Source organism: Rhinopithecus roxellana, chromosome 8 (assembly GCF_007565055.1).
Source record: "Rhinopithecus roxellana isolate Shanxi Qingling chromosome 8, ASM756505v1, whole genome shotgun sequence".
Taxonomy (NCBI): Eukaryota; Metazoa; Chordata; class Mammalia; order Primates; family Cercopithecidae; genus Rhinopithecus; species Rhinopithecus roxellana.
The window spans coordinates 128,676,812-128,695,356 of record NC_044556.1 but is presented as its reverse complement, the minus strand read 5'-3'; the positions used below and the strand labels follow the sequence as shown (position 1 = coordinate 128,695,356).

The 18,545-nt window shown below is 39.2% G+C and overlaps 1 protein-coding gene across 1 annotated transcript in view; it reads right to left on the bottom strand.

Moving 5' to 3' along the window:
• RALGPS2 (Ral GEF with PH domain and SH3 binding motif 2) overlaps positions 1 to 18,545 on the bottom strand; it is a 239,763-nt gene that overhangs the window by 183,504 nt on the left and 37,714 nt on the right. The gene's annotated exons all lie outside the window — the stretch shown is intronic.

Here is an 18,545-nt window from a genome sequence, read left to right as displayed (position 1 = left end):
TTTCCTCCTTTGATTGCCTTGTGTCATAGCCCTTTTACTCTAGTTGGGGAAGCAAGAATGCCCTTCAACCCCCTTCTCTCAAATAGGGTTACTTCTTTAAAGCACCCCAACGCAAAGTTAAGTCAAAAAGAGAAACAGCAAGGATAGGCAACAAAGTTCATAGTGTTTCATTTTTATTCCATTTTACTTTCAAAGAAAGTCTTGAATCATGACGAAATCACTAGAAGAAGTAGAGCAATCAAAAGAAGAAAAAAAGCGTTCCCCGCCACCAATATTTCAAATGACAAGAGTCCAAAAAAGAAAAGAAAAAGGAAGATGATTGGTAAAAAGGAGGGAAATGTATTATGTATACAGAAAGTATTCCCGTAGATGTTAGTTGCTTCAAGTCGCAAATAAACAACAACAAACTGAATTAGCACTTGGAGGAAAAACCCCTTCCAGTTATTGAGTTGGATAAATGTTTAGTCTTTTAAAAGTGTTACTGAGAGATTAAGGAAAATGTTGTTGGCTATATGCCAACAATAATACATACACCATACATACCATTATCAAACATAATTAAGTGCTCTTGAGAAATAGGAAAACTGAGGAATGGAACTCTTTTGTTGTTAAATGTCATACAATTACTTGAAACTTGAATTAGGGTTTCATAGATATAAATGAGCCAGGGTCCCTACATCTGCCAATAGTTTTCACAGCTTATTGTAAAAGCAGTGAAGTTTTCACTTGGACTTTGAAAAGAAAAAACCATGTGACTCATGAGCAAGGCCATGGATATACTAAATTCTTATGCCTACTGAATTCGAATTTGAATAATTAGCCCAGATCTGTTTCTCACGTTAACTTATAAAACAATACTTTTATTAACCTTAAGAATTGTGTTAAGTTCAAATTTGTGAACTTGGTAAGATTAAGAATTTGTATATAGGCCGGGCGTGGTGGCTCACACTTGTAATCCCAGCACTTTGGGAGGCTGAGGCGGGCGGATCACCTGAGGTCAGGAGTTCTAGACCAGCCTGACCAACGTGGTGAAGCTGGTCTCTACTAAAAATACAAAAAAAATTAGCCGGGCTTGGTGGTTGGCGCCTGTAATTCCAGCTACTCAGGAGGCTGAGGCAGGGGAATCACTTGAACCCGGGAGGCAGAGGTTGCAGTGAGCCAAGATTGCGCCACTGCACTCCAGCCTGGGCGACAGACAGAGGTCCTACTCAAAAGAAAAAAAGAACTTGTATATAAAAATATAGAAAAAGGTCGGGCGCGGTGGCTCAAGCCTGTAATCCCAGCACTTTGGGAGGCCAAGACGGGCGGATGATGAGGTCAGAAGATCGAGACCATCCTAGCTAACACGGTGAAACCCCGTCTCTACTAAAAAATACAAAAAAACTAGCCGGGCGAGGTGGCGGGCGCTTATAGTCCCAGCTACTCGGGAGGCTGAGGCAGGAGAATGGCATAAAACCGGGAGGCGGAGGTTGCAGTGAGCTGAGATCCGGCCACTGCACTCCAGCCTGGGCGACAGAGGGAGACTCCGTCTCAAAAAAAAAAAAAAAAAAAAAATATATATATATATATATATATATAGAAAAAAGTTTATTCTCAATCTCTTTTATAAAATAAGTGTCCCTTCCCATTCATTGATAAATGAAAGCAGTGGCTTTTTACACCAAATTTTCTTTACCAGAGCACTTTTATCACAATTAAATTCTGTGCGTTGCTTTATGGATTCCAATTGCTTTTGCCAAAATACAAGAAATATGCAAAGTCTTAGTATAACAAAAAGTACTAATGTATAAAATAGAAATGCCATTATGTAAAACAGAAATCAATAAGAATTGAATATGCTTAAAAGTCATTTCAGAGGAATCACCATTATGTAATAGTTTTTTTACAATCCATCAAAATTATTTCCAAGGGGCAAGCCAAGGAACTAATTTAGATATAGAACAAACAGTTCAAAGAGACCACCACTGCAATAAACCAATCAACAAGCAACACAATTCATTACAGCTGTCAAAACAAAATCAAACTGGCATGGTAAGAAAGCTTATTTTTTCAGTAATACCGAATTCTATTACAACCAAAAGAATTTCAGTAATAATATATACCTTTGTTATTTCTCTAACCTTTAATCTCTTTTTTCAAATATATATAGTTGCTGGACATTTTGAAGAAATTTGTTGGTTGTGTTTACGATATCACAATTTAAAACATAGTCAAAGTTAGCATTCCCAAAATTCACCTTGAGGGAAAGGATGCGTAAGGGAACTTCCAAGGGCTAGACAGACATTTTCCAGAAAACTGACACTATGGTAGAAGGAGAGCCTGCCGTAATTCCTAATCAAGAGAGATATGTCACAAGTCTCCAGATACCAACAACAAAGATAATCAACAGTCCGTTCAAATCTGAGCACCATGTTAATTTTACAGTTTACATTTACAGTTAAGTTGCATCTCACAGGGGCAACTCTATGTGGGGTGTTGAGCAGCAGGGATTTATTTGCTTAATAATCGTTAATGTTTTCCTAGAATAATTCTTCAAAAGGCCGGAAAGTATATAAATGTTTGCACACACTTATGCTTTTCAATATTAACTTTAAAGATAGTTTCAGTAGGCCGGGCGCAGTGGCTCATGCCTGTAATCCCAGCACTTTGGGAGGCCAAGGCGGGCAGATCACGAGGTCAGGAGATTGAGACCATCCTGGCTAACGCAGTGAAACCCTGTCTCTACTAAAAATACAAAAAAAAAAAAAAAAAATTTAACTGGGCGTGGTGGTGGGCGCCTGTAGTCCCAGCTACTTGGAGAATCGCTTGAACCTGGGAGGCAGAGCTTGCAGTGAGCCAAGATCGTGCCACTGCACTCCAGCCTGGGTGACAGAGCAAGACTCCGTCTCAAAAAAAAAAAAAAGATAGTTTTAGTAATGACTTGTTTATCTGACAGTATTAGGAAAGGGGGCAGCAAGGGATTGGATATAATTAGATATTCTAAATAACAGAGTTTCATCTTGAAGTACTAGAAACAATTTAATTTAAACCATTTTTATTTATTTTTCCTGAAATATCACCAACTCTGTCTTAAAGCAATAAAACACAGTACGGTTGTCTTGGTATCCACAGGAACTTCCAGGGTACCCAAATCCATGGATGTTCAAGTCCCTGATATAAAATGGCAGAGTAGGCCAGGTGCAGTGGCTCATGCCTGTAATCCCAGCACTTTGAGAGGCCGAGGCGGGCAGATCACGAGGTCAAGAAATTGAGACCATCCTGGCCAACATGGTGAAACTCTGCCTGTCCCAAAAATACAAAAATTAGCTGGGCGTGGTGGCAGGCACCTATAGTCCCAGCTACTGGGGAGGCTGAGGCAGGAGAATCGCTTGAATCCGGGAGGCAGAGGCTGCAGTGAGCCGAGATCGCACCATTGCACTCCAGCCTGGCAACAGAGGGAGACTCTGTCTCAGAAAAAATAAATAAATAAAATGGCAGATTTGCATATAACCTATGCATATCCTCCCGTATACTTCAAATCATCTTTAGATTACTTATAATCTCTAATACAATGTAAATGCTATGTAAATCATTGTTAAACCATATTTTAACATTTATATTATTTTTTATTGTTGCATTGTTATTTTTAATTTTTTTCCCTAATATTTTCCATCTATGGATGTGGAGCCCATTGACATGGAAGGCCAACTGTATAGCTGAACCTATTTCTGATAGCCTAGAGGTGCCTCAGGAATAGGTAAAGATAAAAAACAAAAGCTATAGTACCAAGATATCTTCAGGAGCCAACAAGTACTGTACTTGGTACTCTTCACCATACGCTAAGTAATCACAGCCTTCCTGCATTCTTCTGAGTCTAATGGATTTGGTGGCCCTCATAACTGATCTTTCTGCTGTGCCTTCTTGTTCTTGCCCCTGTTGCTACAGACTAGCTCTGCACACACATTTCACACACACACACCTCCCCTTGAATTGTCTTATCATGTTAGAGTGGGCTGGGAAACTAAATAACCAGTTTAAAAATGCATATAAGGCCAGGCACGGTGGGTCACGCCCATAATCCCAGCACTTTGGGAGGCCAAGGTGGGCGGATCACCTGAGGTCAGGAGTTTGAGACCAGCCTGGCCAACATGATGAAACCCTGTCTCTACTAAAAGTACAAAAAATTAGCCAGGCAAGGTGGTGGGCGCCTGTAATCCCAGCTACTCAGGAGGCTGATGCAGGAGAATCAGTTGAACCCGAGAGGCGGAGGTTGCAGTCAGCCGAGATCTTGCCACTGCACTCCAGCCTGGGCAACAAAAGCAAAACTCCATCTCAAAATATATAAATAAATAAGCATATAAAATAAGAAAAGGCTAAAACAATTCTGATATTTTGGGAGCATTTACTTAGTGTAAAGACCTTCCACTTGCTTTGATATTTTCCTCTGTATTTTGGATCATTACATTTACCAGACAACTTTTTTCCCAGATAAGTGAATTATTACTATATTCTACTTCCTTTATAACATTTTTAGGCATTATTCTTTACATTTAATGAATGAAAGGAAAGGATTTTGGTTGAGTGTTCATCTCTATAGTTTTCTTTTTATATATTCTGCATGTTAAAAGAGGTTAGAAAATTTTTTAAAAACAGGAATTCATAAATGCATACCAATAATTAATTGATAAAACAAATGGAGCAAAAGGAAATACTCTTGCTTATGGTAGAGTGTTGAGAGATTGTTGAAGTTAGCAAATCATCATTTTGCAACCAGTTAGGGCAAAGATTGGGTAAGGCAAAAACCATCTTATATCTAAACATAGGAAGACATGTTGATGAGGAACAAGATATTTGCATGATCTTACAGTATTTTTCCATAGACTTCTTACTAGTTGCAAGGAAAAGAGTAATTATACACTGGATAAATTGGACAAAACCCTCACCAGGTGATGAAAATTAACATCACTGATGAGGGACAGATGGACATCATTTGCCTCCAGATGTGATTCCCCGAAGACACAGCATCTAATGAGGAAATGAGGAATCCAATGAGGAAATACCAGACAAATCCCAAGTGAGGAACGTTTTGTTTTGTTTTTTAAAAGGGGTAGGGGTGCTGTATCCTTCAAAGATGTCACTGTCATAAAAGATAAAGGCTGTGAAAATATTCCAGCTGAAGAGCCATGGCAGCTAAACGTAATATGAGATACTAGACTGGATTCTTTCCTGGAGGAAGAAGAAAATGCTATATAGGACACTATTCAGTTAATTGGAAAACTGATGGTAGACTGATTAGATAAAAATATTTCATCAATGTTAAAGTCACTGAAACTGGTAACTGTGCTGTGGTTATGTCTCTATTCTTAGATAATATATACTGAAGTATTTCAGAATAAAGGGCCAGGCCGTAGGTATGGTTCTGAAAAAAATATATATATATATAGTGAGAGAGAAAACAGAAATGATAAAAAGGTAAAATGTTAATAATAGGCGACTCTGGGTAAACAGTAGATATTCTTTGCAGTCTTTCTATAATTTTGAAATTAGTTCAAAATGGAACGGTTTATTTAAGGTTACAGTTTTAAAGAAGCAGGAGCAGCAGAAGTAAGCAATCCATAGACTATAACATCAGAATAATTTTAAATGACCACCTTACTGCAAGATTCCATATGCTTTCTGAAGTTGTTGACTGCCTCCATGAAATTGCCTCATCTTTCAGGTTAAAATTAGAGAGACAAGATGTCTTATAATTGAAGAGGCATCTTATTCACCTTTTCATTTTATAAATGAGGGAACTGAGGCTCAGAGATTCAAGAGACTTGCTCAAAGCCCCTTAACCACTTATGACAGAGGACAATCTTGATTTTACTTCTATCTCTACAACTCCTAAGCTGCTACGGCCAGTTTATATCACTTTCTCTCTTTTCTCCTTCCTGACTTTGCGTTTCCTAATAGCTTTGTATTGTCTTCTTTCTATGATTATACAAGGAACCTATATGCGGGCTTACTCTTTGAACTATCACTGCTCCACTGGTAATTCTTACCCAGGCTTCTGTAGCACATCTCTCATTGCCCACATGATGTCTACATTAGGACATTTCATCATCAGTTCAACCTCTACAGGTTCAAACTGAAAAAAACCATAGAAGAAAAAATTGTAACGGCTAAGAAAATCTATTCATCCTTACCAATAATCAAAGAAATGCACATTAAAACAAGATTTGTTTTGCCTAATAGCTTGCCCAATTAATAAGATTTGTAATATTTTGTTCTAGCAAGGATGTGGGCTACAGACTCTTTCATATCCTGATTAGTGTAAATAAGCATATCTCTTTCATGGACAATTTGCCAAAATCAATGAAAAACATAAATGTATATAAACTTTGACCCAGCAATTTCACACATAGGTATTTATCTTACAAAAATACTGTGATACTGTTCAAAGAGACGTACAAGACTGTTCATTAAGCATTGTAATAGCAAAAATTGGAATATTATATGTCCATCAACAAGTGAGTCAGTAAATACAAAATCACAGTATTTTTTTACAGTGAAAAGATAGCTCTATATGAATCAATATTGGAAAAAAGGTTGAAGAGAAATATACATACTATGATTTCATTTCCTTTTATGTACATAGAAATCAGCCTAGAAAGCTATACAACAGATTATTACAAGATAATAGAATTGGGGGATGGAGAAGAGAACTTTCATTTTCTACTTTATACATTTCTATTGTTTGTTGTTGTTGGAGGATTTTGTTGCTAGAAGCATGTATATCTTCTATAAAAACAACAAAGGTGTTGCTTTCTTTTTAAACTGAAAATATTTAATTCCTTAATCATCATCCCCTCCAACATCACTGTTTCCATTATTTCTTTTCTCTCTCAGGCTTTAAAATGACCTTTAACTCTTTTTCTCTCCTTCGTCATGTATCCATTTAGTCCTGATTCTTGTAAAAAAATTTTACTGCAATTATTAGCACCAACCACATATGTAGAAAGGTAATTCTAACTGATATCTTAGATTTAGCTACTCCTCACACCTTTCTTTTCACACACCTTTTCCTACACCACTATTTTCATTGTGTCACACGTCTTCCTCATCCCCCTCACTTCCCAATTCAAAAATCCCCAGCTGTTGCTTTTGATTTAGTAAGGTGATATCTAGGGACTAACGTTAAGCCCGGTCTCCCCTACTAATTCACCTCATCACCACTCTACACACTAGCCAAACCATTCTTTTATGTATTCAATAAGCGAACACTTATTCTCTGATCACCAAATACCCTTCTACTCATGTCATTTCACTCCAGTGCACCTTTTCCATACCCTTTCTGTCTGTCCTAAGACTTTCTTTAGGATCTGACTTAAGACCCACCTCTACTCCTTCCAAGAGGATGTGCTGATTGATACGTCTATTTCACACTGACATCTCCTTTCTCCAAACTCCTGTTGAGGTTTTCACTGGCATCCTGTCTCACTTTGGCAATTTATTATGTAATGCCTTACAGTTTTGTCAAAGTGTGAACTTCTCATATCCCCCAACAGACTGTAAATTCCTGGAAAGCACGATCCCTGATTTTTTCCCTGGATTCATTTTTGCTGAGCATTTACAATAGACACACAACACATTAAATGCCTCACCTATGTCACCTAATTTAGTTCTCACAACAACCTTGAAAGGTAGACATTTTTGCCACATTTTGGTAGTGGGACAAGGTTAAATGACTTGTCCAAGGTCATGCTGCTAGGAAATGGCAAAGTTAGTTATCAGATCCAAGCAGACCAATTCACAGTCTCCATGCTCTGTTGCCTCCCTATAAAACTGCGTTTCCCATGTATTCATCAGTTAACAACACAATGTCACAGATGTCAATGAGGCTTGGAAGATACTTATTGAATATAATATGCTTTGTGCTAACAATCAGCAATCCAACATGTGCTACCCAGTACATGTCTAATACAGGTTTAGTATTTTCTATAATTTAGTCCTGTTATAGAAACTTATTCAAGAGCTCCGCAGAGTAAAACTAGTTTCAAAATCTTAATACTTTTAGAATAATGGGAAAGTTAAATTGGAAAAAAATGGCATTAGGTCCAATTCCTCATTTTGTCCACCCAAGTGTATTAAAAATATATGTTTCAGGAGATAATTTTCTACCATAATAGCACAGTAATAAAGTTAGTTATCGCATTACAGATGGGAAAGGCTTACTGCATAACCACTGAGTCTACTTCCCTGGAGAGATGCAATTCTATCTGTGGTTTCACATTCCAGAAAGAAGTATTCTTACTCCTTCTGGAAATTAGTAACATAAGCATTTTAAAGTACTTATGTTAGATCAACCAGTAAATTTTATATAATTTTTACTACATTTAATTGAGACTTCACTCAGCAAGAAAGACTTTCTTAATTATGATATAATCCAACATATACAGGTTTGATATTCATTGTTGAGTGCTGGCAATTGTATTTGTCACTAAAAGGCACTATATCTGTAACAGAGTAGTTATTAATTAAGATTATTAGACTTGGGAAAGTATAAGTGGTAATAAAATTAGTTACAAATTGACTTTCAAACTACGACTCCAGTTAGAAAACATGACTTCAAAAATAAAAACAGCCTGATGTGTTAGTCATTTTTCAAAAAATTGGTAGGAATATACTGATATGTATTACACTATAAATGTTAACAGTATACACATTGAACCTAAAATAAAATCACTTTAAAACTAATGGGCTTTAGGGCTGAGTTACATCTAAACATAAATACCCGCAAAAACTTACTTATATTTCAGTACTTTTTGTTCCTATCAATGGTATTAATTTTGAAATATACCCACAACAGAGGCAGTGCTTCTGGCAGATAAAAACCAAATTTACTGACCACCTTCTATACTTGGTAAATTGAATATACATGTTTATCCATGCTACCTCCCAAAATTTCCCTAAAATTATAATAAAGAACAAAAAGAATGGAAGAGATGGAAACAAATGATAAATTTTGGAAGATAGAGAAAAAGACAAATAGTAATTGAGTTAGTTAAGCAGAGAAAAATGAAATCCACTGCCTATAGAGGTGAAAGGCAAAAATAAGCCAGCTGATTTGCACAGCAGAACTTTGGAAATTTTGGGAATTGGAGACACCAGATACTAAGGAAAATGGGGATGAGAAGTGCCTCTAAAAACAATACTGGATAAAAGTCTGTAAAAAGAACAGTTGCAGCCTCCGTCCTACCTCAAGCTGCCACACCATCCCCACCCCAAAAGGAGAATGCACTTTTGCTCTGTGGAGAGTTAAACTGGAGAGATTGAGGAGATGTATCTGACTCTTAATTATGAGCAAGCAGTGAAGGACCACCAAACATTTTAGGAAAGTCTCTCACATGCTAGGCAGAGAGCATCTCCCAGTCCCAGCCAACACCCACCCCCACACCAGCCCCGAACATACCTGCCCCTCCGAAAAACAAAAGGCAGGAACAGAGAGAAATGTTTTTAAGTTTAATATCTGTGGAAAGATACAACATTGCATTCGTTAACATTGCATTCAAATAAGGCTACGATGCCATGAAAAACTTAAATCAAAGAACAGAAAAAGGCTCTTACAAATTACAAATGTAATAGCTAACATAAAGATGTTAACAGGAAGTTGGAAAGTAAATTGAAGTTTCCCAGAGAGTAAAAGACTCTAGGTCAGGCATGGTGGCTCAAAGCCTGTAATCCCAGCACTTTGGGAGGCCTAGGTAGGAGGACTGCTTGAGCCCAGGAGTTCGAAACCAGCCTGGGCAACAAAGTGAGAAGCTGTCTCTACAAAAAAATACAAAGATTAGCCAGGTGTGGTCGCATGTGCTTGTGGTCCCAACCACTTGGGAGACCGAAGCAAGAAGATCACTTGAGCCTGGGAGGTTGAGGCTGCGGTGAGCTATGACTACACCACTGCATTCCAGCCTGGGCCACAGAGTGAGACCTTGTCTCTAAACAAACAAACAAAAAACTCTAGACCTAACCATATTGTAACTCTACACTGAGCTAAGAATGTAGGCAAATCAGTGCTTTATAAACTGCTGATGGGAAAGAAATTGGTAAAATTTCTACTGAGGACAGTTTGGCAATTTCTCTCAAAAAAAGTTACAAATTCCATTTCTAGGAATTTTATCCTACAGATAAACTCATTTGTGTTTAAAAAGAGGTATATGCAAAGACAGTAATAGTAAAAGACTAAATATACTTAATGTCATCAATAGGAGACTGTTCAAATAATTACATTACACCCATACACTGGAATGCTGTGCAGCCGTTTTAAAAATGAGGTTGCTCTAGATGACCCACATGGCATGATTTCTAAGGCATACTGGAAAAAGCAAGACATGGAACTTTGTGCTTAAATACAGAGAGCACATTTCTAGAAAAATACACCTGAGTTGACAATGATGGTTACCTCCGATAAGGGGAGCTGAGGGCTGGGGCATGGGTGAGAGGGAGACTAAGTTTTCAAAGTTTGCCCTTTTGTATCTTTTTAATTTTGTATCTATTTTTTAAAACTATTTTTAATCTATAGGGTTAATGCTTCCATTTATCTTCATTAAAATGTATTCATCTCTAATCAAAATAAGGTTTATAACTTTCATCTGATTTATTCCTAAATCCTTTAGGATCTTTTGGTTAAAGCACCCAAAATTAGACCCTGAACTATAATAACCAATACCCTTGAATTGAACATGGCATCTTATTATAATCAATTAAGGTATACTGTCCTCTTTTTGGTTTTTAACTATATGGCAATACTGATAACTGGTGATCCTATTTTATCATAGTCATTGTGCATGTACCTCTTTTCCTACACTTCTACCATGACCTATAGCCTCTAGTAAAATGGTGGTCCTGAGTGACTGTGAACCTGTACACATCCCTCCCCTGACCTGCAAAGGTGATGGAGGACCTAGGCCAAGCTCAATCTTCCTGCCTCTTCCGGAAATTTGGAAAAGGGTCACTGAGAAACAGTCAGTTAGCCTTAGAAGCCAAACCACAAGGTTATGTAGTGCTCAATTAATGGCAGAAAAGACACAAGTAAGCAGAGAAAGAAAGCCAGTCTCCAGAGAGAGGTACAAGGCTGATGAGGGACAGAAACCACATGGGAGATGATTCCTGTCTTTCCAATTCCAGACCCATTGGCCTTTTATTGCTCGTACATCCTGGTGCTTGTCTGCTATGTCTGTTTCTTAAGCTGGTGCGAGTAGTTTTCTATTCCTTGTGCCAAACCATTCCCTCCCTCCCTCCCTCCCTCCCTCCCTCCCTCCCTCCCTCCCTCCCTCCTTCCTTCCTTCCTTCCTTCCTTCCTTCCTTCCTTCCTTCCTTCCTTCCTTCTGTTGCTCAGGCTGGAGTGGAGTGGCATGATCATGGCTCACTGCAGCCTTGACCTGCTGGACTAAGGTGATCCTCTCACCTCAGTCTCCTGAGTAGCTGGGGCTACAGACGCGCACCGCCACACCCAGCTAATTATGATACAGAGTCCTTCTTTTTCTTTCTCTTTCTTTCTTCTTTTTCTTTCTTTCCTTTCTTTCTTCTTTCTCTTTTCTTTCTCTTTTTTCCTCCTTTCCTTCCCTCCCTCCCTTTCTCCCTTCCTTCCTCCCTTCCTCCCTTCTTCTCTCTCTCCCTCCCTCCTTCCCTCTCCCCTTTTCTTTTTCTCTCTTTCTTTCTTTTCTTTCTTTCTTTTTCTTTTCTTTCTTTCTGTCTTTCTTTCTCTTTCCTTTCTTTCCTTTCTTTCTTTCTTTCTTTCTTTCTTTCTTTCTTTCTTTCTTTCTTTCTTTCTTTCTTTCTTTCTTTCTTTCTTTCTTTCTTTCTTTCTTTCTTTCTTTCTTTCTTTCTTTCTCTTTCTTTCCTTCTTTCAAATGGGGTCTTGCTTTGTTGCTCAGGCTGCAGTGCAGTGGCATGATCATGGCTCACTGTGGCCTTGACCTGCTGGACTCAGGTGATCCTCCCACCTCAGTCTCCTGAGTAGCTGGGGCTACAGACGCGCACCACCACACCCAGCTAATTATGATACGGAGTCCTTTTTCTTTCTCTTCTCTTTCTTTACTTCTCTTTTCTTTCTTTTTCTTTCTTTTCTTTCTCTTTTCCTCCTTCTTTCCTTCCCTCCCTTTCTCCCTTTCTTCCTCCCTTCCTTGTCTCCCTCCCTCCCCTTCTTTCTTTCTCTTTCTTTCTTTTTCTCTTTCTTTCAAATGGGGTCTTGCTCTGTTGCTCAGGCTGGTGCAGTGGCATGATCATGGCTCACTGCGGCCTTGACCTGCTGGGCTCAGATGATCCTCCCACCTCAGTCTCCTGAGTAGCTGGGGCTACAGACACGCACCACCACACCCAGCTAATTTAAAACAATTTTTGTACAGAAGGATGTCACTGTGTTGCCCAGGCTGATCTTGAACTCCTGGGCTCAAGCAATCCTCCTGCCTTGACTTCCCAAAGGGCTGAGATGTAGACTATTTTCCAGCCTCCTTATTAAAGACTGATCTTTTATTTATTAATACTTCTCAATATTTATCCCAGTAGAAATAATATTATAATGGGAGCATGGTGATGTGGAAGTTAGTCATCATTCTCCCAGTAAACCACAGTAAACAACTCAACCTTCCTTTCTATATCCAGTTTCTTTTACTTTAAAATTAGGATGAGAATATTTGCCTTACCTTCTTTATAACTTTAGTCTGAGGATTAAATAATATTACAAAGGCAAAGATAACTTTGAAAAGTGTTTTAAGGCTGGGCACTTTGGGAGGCTGAGGCAGGCAGATCACTTGAGGTCAGGAGTTCAAGACCAGCCAGGTCAACATGATGAAACCCCATCTTTACTAAAAATACAAAAAATAGCCGGGCATGGTGGCAGCCACCTGTAATCTCAGCTACCTGGGAAGCTGAGGCAGAAGAATTTTTTGAGCCTGGGAGGTGGAGGTTGCAGTGAGCTGAGATCACATCATTGCACTACAGCCCGAGTGACAAAGCCAGACTCTGTCTCAAAAAAAAAAAAAAAAGAAAAGTTTAAAAATATCAGGTATTATAAGTAGTATTATGGTTATGTGTCATAATATCAATTTCAGAGCACTTCCTGAAGTCACTGAAGTTAATTTGAGTGTTTGGTGTTAACTTGAAGTTGCAAGGCCTGCAGGGTCTTAGTTGTCTCCATTTTCTTTCCTTTGTTTCCAGATTGCTGACCTGGATCAATACATCAATGTGCAGGCTGGGCTGTGTTTGCCTAGTTCCAGATTTGTCCCTCAACACTATCTTTCAGATACCTTCCAATTCTCTGCTTCCCCAACCCCTGGCTAGCCTTGTCCTACCCATGTCCAGGTCAGGCTCCTGGAAAATGAAGCGGGCCCACCTTGTCTGGAAAGGGAATTCAAACAAACTTACCTGGGTAGCACTTAATCAACCCACCCCATTCTCTCCTGAGTTGTTCACATGATAAACCCATGTCAGACTCCAAACTCACATTGTAAAATCTCACTCTCCTGCCACATCTCTGCAATATCTTAGAGAGACAGCCACCTCATCGTATCAGATCAATTAATCATCTTTCAACATCTATCCCCCTTCAGGAAGGACAAAACTCCATCCCATCCTTCTTACAAACATGTGCTCTCTTCTGACTTCTTTCCCTTGGATATTTATTTCAATTTGATATTACCTGAATACATCTATTTCCCGTTATGCAGGGCACCAGTATGATTTTCTCAGGTTTCATACAACCCGCTAGCGACAGCCAAATGGATGCTTAAGCTACAAATGAGTTAGGTTTCAAATGAGATATGAATCCTATTCAATTAACTGTATAAAATTTGTTATATAACCAGCAAACAGAAGTTTAAGTCTAAAAATAGTATTCAAGATCTAGGACAAGAGGTGGAGACAAAAATCAGGAAGAATATGAAATCCTCAGGAAAAGAAATAATTAAACTACTAGGTTAGTATTTGTTTTCTACAGAAAAACTTCCAACATAACCCATGCTATAGTGGGATTTAGAACATACCGATAAGAAAGTAAGTTTCCTCCCTGAATGTCATCAGGAAGAAACTAAAAGTGTAAACTTGGAAACTGCAGCATGCTAAAAATCTCTCTTCACATGAAAAAAAGAATGTGTTATAATAGAAAAAATTATAAAAAGAAGAGTCTGGAAAAATAATTGTACACAAAAGTGATCATATAGTTAATACAAATATTCTTAAGAGTGGAAAATGTCACTCTTTCTGACTCATACCAAGCAATGTCTTGATACACAATCTATTCCCAAAATGAATCTCTCTACCAGGAATGGTGGCGGGTGGAGATGGAGAGAGGAGAGTCAGGGGTTGTACGGATGATCAGTTCTGTTGTTTAGCTATGTAATCTAATAAATTCTTATCTGATTCATTTCTTGCTCATTTAATGGGAGTCTCATCAGCCTCTGAGCAGCCTGATTAAATTTCTCATCCTGCAAAGCCAAGGTAGAACTAGTCCCAATAGCTATTGTACCCCATGAGGCCCTTCCTAAAGGACTAGATTCCCCTCATGTTCGTCATGTTCATTGTTACATTTGGCATCTGGGCTCCTTTGTGCACCAAAGACTAACCTATTTTTTAAGTGTGCTTATCACTGTGTTGCCAGTTGGCACTGCCCTTCCAGGGCACTCTCTGTCTTGTATTTCATTAATGTATAACTTCTTATAATAGACTCTAAGTTCCTTGAGGATAAAGGTGCCTTCGAATTTGTAGTCCTTTATTACCACCATCCCAATGTCTTGCACAGAGAAAATTTTCACTAAAAGGTTTTCATACATAAGAAATCAAGGTGAACAATACTGATAATGCACAAGTCACTTTACCAAAGTCCTCAAATTAAAATTTCCACAATCATAAACCACGATTCCTTCAAAATCCAGGTCATGGCTCACTTTCTCCAGAAAACATTCTGTCTCTTGTTTCCTTAATTCTTATTTATTGATTTTTATTAGGGATATGACAGTGTATACCTTGACTAAAGAAGCTGTTTTTAATGTTATACATGTTTCTTTTTTTCTCTTTCTTTCTTTTTTTTTGACAGAGTCTCACTCTGTCACCCAGGCTGGAGTGCGGTGATGTGATCTCGGCTCACTGCAACCTCTAACTCCCAGGTGCAAGCTATTTTCCTGCCTCAGCCTCCTGAGTAGCTGGAATTACAGGTGCACACCACCCCTCCTGGCTAATTTTTGTATTTTTAGTAGAGTCGATGTTTTGCCATATTGGCCATGCTGGTCTTGAACTCCTGACCTCAGTGATCTACCCGCCTCATCTTCCCAAAGTGCTGGGATTACAGGCATGAGCCACCGTGCCCGGCCTGCTGTACCTGTTTTAAAGACATATTATAAGCAGATGCTTTCTCTTCCCAGCTAGTTTCTAAGTATTTTTGAAAGTAAGGAACCATATCTTCAATTTCCTCACACCATTCATACACGATTCTGCATACAGTTTTAAGTAATATTTATCCAGTGCTTTCCAGGTGCCAGGTGGTTTTTAAACACTTCATATGGATTTGATCAACCCTCATGGCAACACTACAGTACTAGACATAAGTAACTAACTCAAGGTCACACAAACAGAAAGTGGCAGCACCAGGATTTGATCTCAGGCAGTCTTGCTCTAGGGCCCTTGTCTTAACCACTCTACTTTACAGCCTCCTAAACAAAAAACATTAATATAAATCTGCTTTATTGCCATGTAGACAGAAAACATTACAGTAGCTTCAAGAACAATTGGTTTAATCTAAAAAGTTTATTAAAGCCATGCTTTTTGGTAAATGGTGGTTTGTGCTGTAGTCAGACAGAAGAGATTTTTCTGCTCCTTTTGTTTCTCTCTTTGCTCCTTTTATTATTTATACTGCTAAAATAGCTGCCTTACTACCATAATGTGATTCTGTTTTTCATGGAAAAGTTTGCACTACCACCAAGTTATCCATAACACCACAACTTCTTGACAAGTTGGTCATTTCTGACACTTTTGTACGTCTCAGAATGTCAGTCCCAAGGCCCCTTGCTGCTCCTGCCTCACATACAACAGCAACAACAGATTTACCTGAGGGTGGGTCTCAGCTCTGCTACTTACCAGCTGTGGAACCTTTTTTCTTTTTTTTTTTTTTAGTTGGAATCTGCTCTGTTTCCCAGACTGAAGTGCAGTGGTACGATCTCGGCTCACTGCAATCTCTGCCTCCTGGGTTCAAGCGATGATCCTGCCTCAGCCTCCCAAGTAGCTGGGATTATAGGCATGCACCACCACAGCTGGCTGATTTTTGTATTTTTAGTAGAGATGGAGTTTCACCATGTTGACCAGGCTGGTCTCGAACTCCTGACCTCATGTGATCTGCCCACCTTGGCCTCCCAAATTGCTGGGATTACAGGCGTGAGCCACCGTGCCCAGCCCCAGCTGTGGAGACTTAGGCAAATCGTTGAAATTGTCTTCACCTCAGTTCTTCATCAGACAAACAAGGACAATAAAATCTTCATGAGAGTGTTACTATGAGGTTCAGAGATGATGTAGGGAAAGTAACTAGCATAGCCTCTGGCATATAGTAGGTGCTGAATTAATAGTAGTTGTTATTATTCTCTTAGCAATTCATACAAGTATTGCGGCACAAGAATGATCAACATAGAGCTGTTCTTAAAGATGTGCCCACTCACTGAGCCTCCTGGTACTGTAGCTTTTTTGTTGTGCTGTTGTTAAAACTGCTTGGATTATAAATCTCACAGATTCTTGTACCCCATTAATCAGTGAAAGGACATAGTGTCTTTATGGATTTGCATATTATTGCTTTAGATCCTAGTCACTCCGGAGAATTTGCTGTGAGGCAGCTGGTCATTTCACCTTCCTTGGTTAGCCCCACAGCTGTCAAATAGAGAGAACAATGACATCATTGATTTGGGATGTTTCTTGCAAGTAAAAAATAATAAATTAAAATTTTCCTATCACTCTCCTAATGCAAAGTTGTCTATAACTGTGTCTCATAGGTCCTTAATACTTTTTTTTTTTTTTTGAGACAGAGTCTTACTCTGTCACCCAGGCTGGAGTGCAGTGGTGTGATCTGGGCTCACTGCAACCTCCGCCTCCCGGGTTCAAGCGATTCTCCTGCCTCAGCCTCCTTGGTAGCTGGTATTACAGGCATGTGCCACCACGACCCGGCTAATTTTTGTATGTTTAGTAGAGATGGGGTTTCACCATGTTGCTCAGGCTGGTCTCAAACTCCTGACCTCAGGTGATCCACCTGCCTCTGCCTCCCAAAGTATTGGGATTACAGGCATGAGCCACCACACCTGGCCAGGTCCTTAATACTCTGAACAATTCAAGGCAGATTGTACAAATCCATCTCTGTCAATGAGGAATTATTATGATTTGGGTTGTTGCAATACATAAAGGAAAAAGACAAGTTATTGACAGTATGATCGATTTTAAGATTAAGCAGTGTCAAACAAAATAATCTTGCATTTGGAGGAGACTTGAAGATCTCCCCATTTTCCTCCCTTCTTCCACCTCCTCCTACTTGATATTTGGATTCCTTTATAAAGAATGACAAAATGTCACTCAGCCTCTGCTTCACCCCCACCATGCAGCTCATGAAGACAAGACAGCTTGCAATTACCAATCTCTAGTTGGCCAATGCTGTTCATAAATTCAGTTTGTTATCTTTTTAAAAGTAAGCATTTCAGTGGCATATTGTGCTCTTCAGCCCATTAAATGCACATCACTATTCTTATTTCATTGAACATCATTAGTTATGAAGGTAAAGCTAGTAAATTAGAATTGTAGAGACCTGGGGACCTGGGCTGTAGCTGGAGTTGTGTCACTAGTACAGACAAGTCAACCACAGCAAGCTCCAGTTTATTCAATTGTGAAATGCTGGCTCTCCGTCTGACCTGCCCAGCTGCAACCTCCCCGCTCAGCAGACAGGCAGGCCCCAACTTACAAATGGATCTTGTTCCAAAAGACCATAGAAGCTTGTTATTTGGAACTCAGAAACTATTTTCCTGTTGGAACAACATCATAAATGACGGCTGGGATCTCAGTTTTGTCCACAGCAATCTACTTCATTCATAAAGGTAGTTAAATTATGATATCATTCCAAGGGTAAGAGGGATGAAAAAGAATTTCTTTTTCCTTTTCTGGATGCAAGTCAACACTAGACAAAACTTTGAAATATGCGCTGTTTACCTGGGCATCTTCCCTCTTCCATTCCTTTTCCTCTTAATGTCCTTTAGGGACCCAAAGGCTCCAACCCACACCTGTTTCACTCTACAAAGTTATTAACTTGCTCTCTCCTCTCCATTTCCACCCCACCATTCTACTGCTCCTCCACCCCCATCTTCCATCTATAACCCCGCTGGTCTTCACCCTACCCCCACCTTATCCTCCCATCAAACTTCCACTCCTCCAGTGAAGCTGTCCTCAGCTAGATTAGGGAGAAGGAAATCTGATTTAAATGATCTGTAAATACCTAAGCTTAATAAGAGCTGACATTTACATAGTACTTCCTGTGTGCCTGGCACTATTTTAAGCATGTATCAACTCTCTAG